Here is a 13,731-nt window from a genome sequence, read left to right as displayed (position 1 = left end):
CTTAGACACTTGTCGTTTTTGGTGAATCTAGGTCAAAGGTCAAGGTCAAGGTCAAGGTCACCGAAAAACCGAAATTCTTATTTTCGCAATAACGTCCGCTAAAATGGTCGTATCGACATGAAACAAAATCCAAAATGTGCATCTTCCAATACTACATCCAACCATATGTCTTATTGGGGTGTCACACCAACACCCTTCTTAGCGGTCGGGGGTCAAATGTCAGGGGGGTCGGGTCAAAAATTTCAAATTGCGATAAAAACGCCATTTCAAGTCCGATTGACTTCCAAGTTATGATCATGACCAAACTAAGTGCCATAACTCATTAAACAGTAACACTATCGACTTATAATAACCAAATTGATTTCCAGGTTTTTGTTTTTTCAGAGATCATGGAGATATGACAGTTATTCTGGCAATTCCTTGCTCAATGAGCAATTTCATTTGTTTGTTTGTCTGTGAGCAGGATATCTAAAAATGTTAAAATGGATTCTGACAAAACTTGGCAGACAGGTTGGCTGCGCAACAAGGACAAATTGATTCAATTTTGATGAAGATCAGGATTCTGGCCTGGATCCGAGAATTTATTAATTACCTCTGCTACAGAAGGTGGATGGAGATTGTTTTCACCCCAGTTTGGTGGACTATGAGCAGGATATCTCAAAAGGTTATGAAAGGAATCGGACGAAACTTGGTGGACAAGTTTGGTGCGTGACAAGGACAAATTGATTAGGTTTTGATAAAGATTCAGATCCGAACACTAGAATTCTTGAAGTGATTCTTCACAATTGAGAGACAGGGCCAAAACAATACATAGCACGATATGTCAAAAGGTTATGGATGGATTCTGACAAATCTTGGTGGACAGGTTGGGTGTATTGCAAGGACGAAATGATTCGATTTTGGTGAAGATCTGGATCCGGCCCGTCAGTGGGATACAAAACGTAAACTGTTCAGCCAGGCAGAGGCATGTGCTCTACTGAGTGCCGTTCTAATTTTTTAAGCGATTCTTCACCATTGTGAGACAGGGCTAAAAATAATTATATAGCACAATATCTCAAACAGTTATGAACAGATTCGGATGAAAGTTGGTGGATGAGTTGGGTGAGTGACAAGGACAAGCCGATTAGATTTTGGTACGGATGCAGATCCGGCCTATCAGTGGACTACAAAACATAAACTGTTCTGCCTGACGGAGGTATGCACTCTCCCGAGTGCCGTTTTAGTATTTACCCAAGTGTTCGTTCTAGCATTTCTTGTAGCTCGAGTATTGCAATAGGCACTGTGTCAACGGCGCTAAACTTCCGGATTTTTTTATACGACCTTTAAATTATTTATTTTATAATTGAACACTGTAGAATACAAATTGCCTTCTGATTGCTTCCAAAAATCTCCAGTTTTGCATTACTTGAACATGTTAGATAAGGTGGTGTATAAGACTACTTCAATGGCACGAAACTTCCGCATGTTTTTTTTCAACTACCTTTAAAATCATTATGTTATTTCAATTGAATTACATACTTGAACACTGCATGGGGTACAATGTTCTGTTAATTCGCTTGTTTAGAATGTTTTACATCCAATGTGTGCAGTGTCTTCAGTCTCATTTTGTGTCTTATCTTAATAGGTATCTGCAAACGCCGCTACAAATGAAGAAAGGTGACGAATAAAAAGACACTTTGTAAGGTTGGAAGTTATGGGAGTGATTAGGCTTAGTTTTTCACATTTCTGTTTGAGGTTTAACCCAATCTACAATTGTACCTGTTATCTGCATTTATCTCTTTAACAAGGTATTACAAGTTTTGAATTCACTTACATCAGTAATTGTTATATTTTCAAAATGGATTTACTGGACAAGTCACAAAACATGGGATGCGAAGTGTATTTATCACACAACTGTTTCAGTTTAACCCTCGTAAACCCTTCCAGGTTTGAATGTCTTTCGAGCAAACATGTTGTTATTAACCTTCCAGAGTCGAGACTCTCTACTCACCTGCATCATTTGTCCCTTTTCTCTCACCTGTAAAAATGAGCCTCCCTGCTGGTCTCTATACTAACTGGATAGGGTGCCTAACGTTAATGGGTCAGGCGGTTTTGAAGTCAACGGAAGAACCCCTGTTGTAGTGCCAGGTTCGGTAGCGAGGACGACCACGAGATGGGGCAGTTGTAAGGCCATCTCCCACCAGACTCCCGGAATACAAGGTCATCACTCCGGATAACTCCGAAGTCGACGGGTCGCTTAATGGACCGTGGACGCCAATATTTCGACCGCGCGGTTAGGGTCTTTTTGTCTGATTCCAATTTACCTAATTAGCCGCGCGGTCTAGCTACCGGGAAAGCCACACCCTCGGCCGGCTTTGTCCGAACCGAGTCGCCGTTACCGACTCAGATCCGGCATAACCGAGCGGGAATTATCAAAGCCGCGCCGGCCCAAATGTCAATTTACGGCACAATCGGCCTCACTATAAGTCAAACCCGAACCATGCAAGGCCAATGAGAGAAAGCACAGAAAACGAGCTGGTACATTTAACAAGAGGGTTTATTTTACAAATAATATTCAGGGAGGGAGACACAGAGCACGGTTAAACCGACTACAATGCAATGTACAATAAGCAAGGCACTTATGCAGTTATACTTACAGACTGGCGCCACACACAGACACACACACCCAAAAAGAAATGACGCCAACTGGCCAATATTCGGACCCTCCAGCCACGGAGGATAGGCAAGCTGGGGGTTAGAGTTTGGTTGGGCACCTGGCCGCCTCGTGCGGTTTTACCGACCCACACTTATGGAGCTCGGAGTCCGTGGAAGGGAACGGGGACCCCCAGCTCGAGCACTCCAACACAACCCACCACGGTGGGACTCGAACCAACGAACCAGAATCCAACGAGCGCAGCCAGGATCCTATAAATGACCCGGCCAGCCACGAACGATGACCGACGACCAGGAGAGCCCAGCAGACCAGAAGCAAGGAATGACCTCCAAGGAACCCCCGAACGCCTCTCCCCCCGGATACAGCTTGCGATCCTTATTATCCCTCCCCCGTGCGGGGTGGAGGGATCCGCTCTCGGGTAACTCGCCTCCAGATTGGACGGGCGTTTTCGGGTGTTGTGGTGGCCAGCCGCGATTGTAGAAGGGGCGTGTCGGCGTCTCAGTGCTCCTCCCCCGAGAGGCCCTGTTGTCTTCTCCAGTGTCGACAGGGGAGACATTCTTCTTTGATGGGGCGGAGTCAGAGCTCTGAGGCGAGGGGGCTCCACCCACGTCCATAGTCAGAAACATGTGTGTTATGGCGCCGTGGTGTGAAGTGGAAGTTGGGAGGGTGAAGCGCTTGTTCCCCCGCAGAATGGGAGGAGGAGTGGAGTGAGGGTTTTGTTGGCGTTGGTAGATTTAAAGATGTTAAAAAAAAAACTGACTATAAAAGAAACCTGCAGCGACACATGAAATTAACCCATGAGACATAGGGGAGGGGATTCTAACTATCCACATATATGAGGTGTGTTCAAAAAGTATCCAACCTTAATTTTTCGTGCGTAAACAAATGAAGCTAGGGAGGCGTGGTTTGGTGCACGTATGTAGGTGATCCTAATCCGTATACGTGAATATTTTCCCGCCTACAGAAGCTGTCAGTCGCCGACAGACCGCCGATGAGTGATTAAGTGTAAGTGAGCGCCGTCGGATTTTCGTTTTTGACAAAATGATGGATCACTGCGGTCTCATCACCAGTGATCACTGTGTTGAAGAAGTTGGGATCGCTGTTCACAGTCTCCAGCATGTCCTGTGCGATCTCCAAACGGAGTTGCTTCTGCTTGATCGTTAGCAGCTTTGGCACGGACTTCGCTGAGATTCTCCTTAAGCCCAAATCCTCAGTCACAATGGAATAAACGGATCCAATGCTGACGCCAGCCTCGTCTGCAAGTTCTCTGATCGTGATTCGACGATCCTGCATCAGCAGGGTCCTCACTTGGTCAATGATGATCTCATTTCGGGATGTTGAGGGCCCACCAGAACGTGCTTCACTTTCCACTGATGTGCGACCATCTTTGAAGCGGTTGTACCACTCTTTTATCTGTGTGGTGCCCATTGCTTCGTTCCCGAAGGCCTGTTGAATCTTGCGGATAGTTTCCACTTGGGAATCGCCAAGCTTTACACAAAATTTGATGCAGTAGCGTTGTTCAAGTTTTTGTCATTTTGTCAAAAACGAAAATCCGACGGCGCTCACTTACACTTCCTCACTCATTGGCGGTCTGTCGGCGACTTACAGCTTCTGCAGGCGGGAAAATATTCACTCATATGGATTAGGATCGCCTACATATGTGCACCAAACCACGCCTCCCTACGTTTGTTTACGCACAAAAAATTAAGGTTTGATACTTTTTGAACACACCTCGTACTTAACGAGATAACTGAACTATGGGACTGCTGACTGTCTGTGTGCAAAAGGCTTCCAAATTCGTAACACCCCATCCACCAGATTCCTTCTCCCACAACACAGAAAATCCCGTTTGCGTCAATACTTGCTTCAAGGTGCATATTCCCGACGAAAATTCCACCTTCCTACTTCATTTTTTTCCTTTCCCACTTGATTTTAGCCCATTCCCAGGTTGAAAAAAGCATTGTTTTAGTATTTATGAAATGCCATTGTGTGCTGCTAAAGCCTAAGTCACATTGGCTCTACGGCGAGGATACGGCGGCCATACGCCCTCTGAATTGACAGAAACGTGCGGCTGCAGAGTTTCTGAGGTGGCCTCAGGGTGGCCCTACGCCGTTTGGCTATCTTTTACAGGCCGTAGGGGTCGCCGTGGAATTATAACTTTTTTTCATTTCTACGTTCGCCGTAGCAATTCGACAAGCCGAAAAAAAAAAACTGGTAAAAAAAAAATTAAAAAAAATTAACCCATTCGTTACCGTCCATCTGGTCGCACGTTCGCCTTAGGGCCCTCCTGCAGTTGCCTTGCGGGCACATTGAGGCCACCTTGCATCTGCCTTGAAAATTCTATGGCCGCCACAGGGCCCCTTCAGGTCACCGTGCGACATCAAATCAAAGACCGTACGGCAACCCCACGTTTTCGGTCTCCACAATTTCTAAATCCGCCGTGCGGCTCCCCAAAAAATAAAAACATATGTGACTGCTACATTGTGTGACCGTGAAAATACTGCGGCCGCCGTATAATTGCTAGTGGCCGTAGATTTTGGAGACCCCACAGCCGCCGTGGCAAATGTGACTTAGGCCTTAGGCCTAACAGTTGTAAAAACCATGACTGTCGTAATCAAAGAAGAAGAGGAAAAGGAATCACAATTCATCCAGAAGTGGCATTCGTCTTTGTGACTAACAGTCCCATTCAATCGTTTAGGAAGAGAGCAAAGATGGTGGACAAATGGGTTCAAAAAACATGAATGTCCTCTCGTATCCAGTTAGAATAGAGATCAGTGGTTTAACCATACTCTTCCCTCCAAGTGCACCAGACTGCAACTGTCGACCATTTAACATCTGCAATTTCCTACGCACCTCCTTTACTCTGGCCAACACTCCTCCCAATACCCACCTCCTTTGCCTGGCCAACACTCCTCCCAATACCCACCCCCTGTACTCTGGCCAGCACTCCTCCCAATACCCACCTCCTTTACCTGGCCAACACTCCTCCCAATACCCACCTCCTTTACCTGGCCAACACTCCTCCCAATACCAACCTCCTTTACCTGGCCAACACTCCTCCCAATACCCACCCCCTTTACTCTGGCCAACACTCCTCCCAATACCCACCTCCTTTACCTGGCCAACACTCCTCCCAATACCCACCCCCTTTACTCTGGCCAACACTCCTCCCAATACCCACCCCCTTTACTCTGGCCAACACTCCTCCCCATACCCACCTCCTTTACCTGGCCAACACTCCTCCCAATACCCACCCCCTTTACTCTGGCCAGCACTCCTCCCAATACCCACCTCCTTTACCTGGCCAACACTCCTCCCAATACCCACCCCCCTTACTCTGGCCAACACTCCTCCCAATACCCACCTCCTTTACCTGGCCAACACTCCTCCCAATACCCACCCCCTTTACTCTGGCCAACACTCCTCCCAATACCCACCTCCTTTACCTGGCCAACACTCCTCCCAATACCCACCTCCTTTACCTGGCCAACACTAACACTCCTCCCAATACCCACCTCTTTTGCTCTGGCTAACACTCCTCCCAATACCCACCTCTTTTGCTCTGGCTAACACTAATACTCCTCCCAATACTCACCTTTTTTACTCTGGTTAACACTCCTCCCAATACCCACCTCTTTTACTCTGGTTAACACTCCTCCCAATACCCACCTCCTTTACCTGGCCAACACTCCTCCCAATACTCACCTCTTTTACTCTGGCTAACACTCCTCCCAATACCCACCTCTTTTACTCTTGCTAACACTCCTCCCAATACCCACCTCTTTTGCTCTGGCTAACACTCCTTCCAATACCCACCTCTTTTGCTCTGGCTAACACTCCTCCCAATACCCACCTCTTTTGCTCTGGCTAACACTCCTCCCAATACCCACCTCCTTTACCTGGCCACACCCCTCCCAATACCCACCCCCTTTACTCTGGCCAACACTCCTCCCAATACCCACCTCTTTTAATCTGGCTAACACTCCTCCCAATATCTACCTCTATTATTCTGGCTAACACTCCTCCCAATACCCACCTCTTTTACTCTGGCTAACACTCCTCCCAATACCCACCTCTTTTACTCTGGCAAACACAAACACTCCTCCCAATACCCACCTCTTTTACTCTGGCTAACACTAATACTCCTCCCAATACTCACCTCTTTTACTCTGGCTAACACTAACACTCCTGCCAATACCCACCTCTTTTACTCTGGCTAACACTAATACTCCTCCCAATACTCACCTCTTTTACTCTGGCTAACACTAACACTCCTCCCAATACCCACCTCTTTTACTCTGGCTAACACTCCTCCCAATACCCAGCTCTTTTACTCTGGCTAACACTAATACTCCTCCCAATACCCACCTCTTTTACTCTGGCCAACACTAACACTCCTCCCAATACCCACCTCTTTTGCTCTGGCTAACACTCCTCCCAATACCCACCTTTTTTACTCTGGCTAACAATCCTCCCAATACCCACCTCTTTTACTCTGGCCAACACTAACACTCCTCCCAATACCCACCTCTTTTACTCTGGCTAACACTAACACTCCTCCCAATACCCACCTCTTTTACTCTAGCTAACACTAACACTCCTCCCAATACCCACCTCTTTTACTCTGGCCAACACTAACACTCCTCCCAATACCCACCTCTTTTACTCTGGCTAACACTAACACTCCTCCCAATACTCACCTCTTTTACTCTGGCCAACACCAACACTCCTCCCAATACCCACCTCTTTTACTCTGGCTAACACTAACACTCCTCCCAATACCCACCTCTTTTACTCTGGCTAACACCAACACTCCTCCCAATACCCACCTCTTTTACTCTGGCCAACACTAACACTCATCCCAATACCCACCTCTTTTACTCTGGCTAACACTAATACTCCTCCCAATACTCACCTCTTTTACTCTGGCCAACACCAACACTCCTCCCAATACCCACCTCTTTTACTCTGGCTAACACTAACACTCCTCCCAATACCCACCTCTTTTACTCTGGCTAACACCAACACTCCTCCCAATACCCACCTCTTTTACTCTGGCCAACACTAACACTCCTCCCAATACCCACCTGTTTTACTCTGGCTAACACTCCTCCCAATACCCACGTCTTTTACTCTGGCAAACACAAACACTCCTCCCAATACCCACCTCTTTTACTCTGGCTAACACTAATACTCCTCCCAATACTCAACTCTTTTACTCTGGCTAACACTAACACTCCTGCCAATACCCACCTCTTTTACTCTGGCTAACACTAATACTCCTCCCAATACTCACCTCTTTTACTCTGGCTAACACTAACACTCCTCCCAATACCCACCTCTTTTACTCTGGCTAACACTCCTCCCAATACCCACCTCTTTTACTCTGGCTAACACTAATACTCCTCCCAATACCCACCTCTTTTACTCTGGCCAACACTAACACTCCTCCCAATACCCACCTCTTTTGCTCTGGCTAACACTCCTCCCAATACCCACCTCTTTTGCTCTGGCTAACACGAATACTCCTCCCAATACTCACCTTTTTTACTCTGGTTAACACCCCTCCCAATATCCACCTCTTTTACTCTGGTTAACACTCCTCCCAATACCCACCTCTTTTGCTCTGGCTAACACTAATACTCCTCCCAATACTCACCTTTTTTACTCTGGTTAACACTCCTCCCAATACCCACCTCTTTTACTCTGGTTAACACTCCTCCCAATACCCACCTCCTTTACGTGGCCAACACTCCTCCCAATACTCACCTCTTTTACTCTGGCTAACACTCCTCCCAATACCCACCTCTTTTGCTCTGGCTAACACTCCTCCCAATACCCACCTTTTTTACTCTGGCTAACAATCCTCCCAATACCCACCTCTTTTACTCTGGCTAACACTAACACTCCTCCCAATACCCACCTCTTTTACTCTGGCTAACACTAACACTCCTCCCAATAGCCACCTCTTTTACTCTGGCTAACACTAACACTCCTCCCAATACCCACCTCTTTTACTCTGGCCAACACTAACACTCCTCCCAATACCCACCTCTTTTACTCTGGCTAACACTAACACTCCTCCCAATACTCACCTCTTTTACTCTGGCCAACACCAACACTCCTCCCAATACCCACCTCTTTTACTCTGGCTAACACTAACACTCCTCCCAATACTCACCTCTTTTACTCTGGCCAACACCAACACTCCTCCCAATACCCACCTCTTTTACTCTGGCCAACACTAACACTCCTCCCAATACCCACCTCTTTTACTCTGGCTAACACAAACACTCCTCCCAATACCCACCTCTTTTACTCTGGCTAACACAAACACTCCTCCCAATACCCACCTCTTTCTTCCTAATTTCTCCGCTAACTTCCCATACTGTATGTAAGGTAAACCCTGCGTGGTTTTCGGCCTTCCACGAGGCTCAACTCTGGACAGATTACTCCAATAACGAGGTTCAAGGATTCACATCATTTCCTCCCATTCGTTCATCGCGAACCCATTTCCAAGGCCGAGCCAACACGATGCTGTACACAAAGCACGTACATGGGACCCGTGCCTGTTCACACAGCACGTTGAGCAGTACAGCGAGGTGACAACTCTGTTCAGAGATAAACGTCAGGTCGATCGCATAAACTAGTGGGCAAGTCCAAGAACAATGTCAAATGATAGATATCAAGAAACATAGATCGATGTATATATATATATATATATATATATATATATATATATATATATATATATATATATATATATATATATATATATATATATATATATATATGAATAAGCGCAGCAAAGCATGACAAACTCGTGTACAGTTCCCATTTCCAATAATCGTAATTCTCCTTCCCCTTCCTGGGTTCTGAGCAAACCAGCGCCGGCCCTCCTCAAACCTGAATGTCATTCGAGGTAAAAACGCCATTTCAGCTGAAAAATATTCTCATAGTCCTCCTCCCTCTCGTACCTTCCGTTGTTTTAGTCCCTCAGCACAAAGTGAATCTCTGCCAGTCCCTCCCACATTGTCCCTCAATGCAAAGTCAATCTATCCCTGCCCCGCCCATATCATATCAAGACAACGTCTCCTAGCCCCGCCCACATCATATCGAGACAATGTCTCTTCGCCCCGCCCACATCATGTGGTAAACCTATCCCGGCCCCGCCCACATCGTCTCAACCTCTCTCGACCCCTCCCACTCCTAACCTGCTTGCCACATCCCTTCCTACTTCCTTGCTTTCCATGTGCAAAGATTTAGCGATAAATCAACTTCGCTGCTCCAACATCTTTTTTTTTAATTTTTTTACACCGCTATTGTTCCGATTAATACTGGGTCTGTTACCTCCGCCACCAAAGGCGGAACGAAGTTATGTTTTCACGCCTGTCTGCCCACCTATCTGCCCGCCTGTCTGCCCGCCTGTCTGCCCGTCTGTCTGCCTGCCTGTCTTTGTGTGCACGATATCTCAAAAAGTTATGGAAGGGTTCGGATGAAAGTTTGTGGACAGGTTGGGTGTTTGAAAAGGACGAACTGGTTCGATTTTGGTGAAGATCCACATCCGGATCCGACTACTAGAATTTCATCAGTGATTCTTCACCAGAGAGATAGGGCCAAAATGATACTTGGCACGATATCTCAAAAATTTGTGGACGTATTCGGACGAAACTTGGTGGGGAGGACGGGTGTCAGGTGAGGTCAGGTATGGGAGCATGCGCTGGAGCAGCGCGTCGCTGCGTCCACTTTCCACCGGTACTCCAGGGGCCTCCATCTGGTCATCCCCTGGACAGATGCCTGGCCCATCCTCATCTCCTTGAGATGCCGATTAACCTGCTGCAACCACCAGGCACGTGGTCGGCGCATTGGCCTCCTCCACTTACGAGACTCCCTCGCTGGGAGAATCTGTCGAGCAGGATCAGCGTCAAGAAAACGAGCCATATGTCCATACAGCCGCAGCTGACACTCACGGATGATAAAGTAACAAATCTCATGTGAGTCTCAACAACTGATCGTTGGACACAAAGTCTGACCAGTGATGGCCAAGGACTCTTGGAAGAGACCTGGAACTGAAGGATTTGAGTCTCTGTTTCAGATCCCTTGTCAGAGTCCAAGTCTAGCATCCATAGAGCAAGACTGGAAGGACCAAAGTCTCAGACTTTCGTTCTCCTGCGTAGGTACGAACAGCGCCACACCCCATGATACAGTGGATGCATGACTGCCCAAGCCCGAACCAGACGTCTGTCAATGTCTGGCTCACAACATGTGGAGGCATAAATATTACTGCTGACGTGGATTTTTTTTAACCCACCTTGTTGTGATCATTGTCCTCCTGAAGGATTCTAACTGGCCGATTGTGGAATCCTATTTGACTTCAGGCAGAGTTTAACGTTTGTCCAATTTGGTTATAAAATCCTACAAAAAACCCTATTGACACTGATAAAACTGATGTCCATACAAGTCCTTCCTTGTGAAACAATTTATTTTCTAATTATACACCATACACTTCTTGTTGTAGTAATCAACAATAGACCTTTTCGATCGGCTTTATTCTCACAAAACCCATACGCATATCTACAACAACATAAATATACATAGGGTAAGAATAACAAAATACAATAACTTGTACACATAATACTGAAGGAAAATACCACATACGCATCACATAATAACGAAGTTAAACTCCATACTCTAATACCAATTACATTCCTCAGAGTACATTATTCCTAATATAGTATATAACATACCATTACTGTTCCAGCATGACTTTCCACGGAGTACGTGGTATACGTGTCAACACCAGCCATTGACCTTCATATACAGTGCTGCCACATCCGCCCAATTACCGTTGCCGCCAATTACAGTATGGCACTTTATTATCACAACATTCACCCCCTTCCGAGAAATCTATCTCTATAAATCTAGTCTAATAGGAGGACGAATGGTGCGACCGGATCTTCTTGGCACTGGAGGGTTATCCACAGCATCTGATTGCTGTGGAGTTGCAGGAACCATATCAGGAACGAGATCATCCCCCTCTGAGCAGGGTGCGTCTTGGGGACTACCCTGGGGAATTACATTTTCTTCAGAAGCCTGAGGTAGAATTTGGGGTTCACTCTTGGATGGGGTTCCAATTGGGGCTAAGTGTCTAACAGAGACCGTAGTTTCCCTGCCATCTGGGTAGCGAATATGGGCATAGTGGGGTCCTGCTTGGAGGAGGTCGACTTCATCCACAAGGGGATCAGTTTTATTTGTGCGTATGTGACGCTTCAGCAGGACTGGCCCAGGATTGCAGAGCCAAGTAGGCACCGAGGCTCCCGAGGAAGAACGACGAGAATAGTTCAGAAGTCTTTCATGAGGGGTAGCATTGGTTGCTGTCGACAACAGTGAACGAATTGAGTGGAGAGCATCAGGCAGAACAGTCTGCCAGCATTTGATGGGTAGATTACGGGATTTTAGAGCCGTTGTGATTGCCTTCCAAATGGTACCATTGAACCTCTCCACTTGGCCATTCCCTTGAGGATTATAGCTAGTAGTTCTGCTACCAGCGATCCCCCTACTGGCAAGGAAGTCTTGTAATTCCTTGCTCATGAAGGAGGGTCCCCGGTCCGAATGAATGTAAGCCGGCATTCCGAAAATAGCGAACAGCTGACAGAGGCACTTGATAACCGTGGAAGTGGTCATGTCGGCACAAGGAAATACAAAAGGAAACCGTGAATATTCGTCCACAATGTTAAGAAAATACTGATTCTTATCTGTACTCGGAAGAGGCCCCTTGAAATCTATATTGAGACGCTCAAATGGCTGAGTAGCTTTTATGAGTCGAGTCTTATCTGGTTGGTGAAACTTGGGCTTGCATTCTGCGCATATTCTACAAGATCCAACAACCTGCCGGACATCCTCCACAGAATATGGCATATTCTTAGATTTCACAAAATGGTATAAGCGGGTAACCCTTGGGTGGCACAAGGCTTCGTGGAGGTTAAACAGTGAATGTCGATCGTGACATGCCATCCCACAATAAGACCTGGAGAATGTATCAGAGGGAATGTTTTCTCAACCAGGACGATACACAATGTCAAAATCATAGCAAGATAATTCCATCCTCCAACGCATGAACTTATCATTCTTTATCTTATTTTTATGCTGCTTATCAAACATATAGCTCACTGATCGTTGATCTGTCTTTATAGTAAAATGTCTGCCTGTCAAATACTGTCTCCAGTGGCAAACTGTTTCAATAATAGCCTGGGCCTCCTTCTCAATAGAAGCATGACGACATTCGGGTACCTGAAGGGTTTGGGAAAAGAAGGCTACCGGACGTCCTGCCTGGGTGAGGACTGCAGCAATTGCTACATCCGAAGCATCGGTCTCAACTTCGAAGGGTATGGATTCGTCAATCGCCCTCACCACTGAACCTTCAATGTCTTGCTTAAGAAGATGGAAAGCCGCTTCTGCTTCCCTTGTCATGGGAAATGTAGTAGTGGCACACAGTGGGCGGATCTTGCTTGAGTAGTCATATATCCACTGTGAATAATAGGCAAAGAAGCCAAGGATGCGTCGGAGCGATTTCATGTCCCGAGGCACAGGCAAGTCCTGCAAGGGTCGGAGTCGTTCCGGATCCGGGCGCATTTCCCCTCCTTCCACCACATATCCGAGAATACTGAGCCTGTTAGTTGAAAAGATGCATTTGTCTTCATTGTAAGTTATATTCTTTCTCTTAGCAGCCTCAAGAAATTTCGTGAGATTAGTATCATGCTCTTCCTGAGTCATGCCGCAAATAGTAATGTTGTCTAAGTAAGCAAATGTTCCAACCAGTTCTTCTTCTTGGATGAATGAATCCACGATACGTTGGAAGCAAGCCACTCCGTTGGTGACGCCAAAGGGAACCCGAGCAAACTGATAAAGGCGTCCACAGGCCTCAAACGCGGTGTATGGCTTATCTTCATTTCTGATGGGGATTTGATGATACGCACTACGGAGGTCAATCATACTAAAAACACGGTATTGAGCAATCTTGTTAACAGTGTCATCTATACGAGGCAGAGGATACCCGTCAAGAAGTGTAAATTTGTTGA

The 13,731-nt window shown here is 46.5% G+C and overlaps 1 protein-coding gene across 1 annotated transcript in view; it reads right to left on the bottom strand.

The window, feature by feature from the left end:
* LOC147017584 (mucosa-associated lymphoid tissue lymphoma translocation protein 1-like) overlaps window positions 1–9,752 on the bottom strand; it is a 101,178-nt gene extending 91,426 nt beyond the window's left edge. The window contains 1 exon segment of the mRNA XM_085847315.1: window positions 9,631–9,752. The gene's annotated coding sequence lies outside the window, so the exon portion shown is untranslated.
* Between the last annotated feature and the right edge of the window lie 3,979 nt (window positions 9,753–13,731).

The sequence above is a fragment of the Eptatretus burgeri genome, chromosome 11, assembly GCF_056783735.1.
Source record: "Eptatretus burgeri isolate ZD-2024b chromosome 11, Ebu_testis_v1, whole genome shotgun sequence".
Lineage (NCBI taxonomy): Eukaryota > Metazoa > Chordata > Myxini > Myxiniformes > Myxinidae > Eptatretus > Eptatretus burgeri.
The sequence above is the reverse complement of the archived record's forward strand: the minus strand, read 5'-3'. Positions and strand labels throughout refer to the sequence as shown.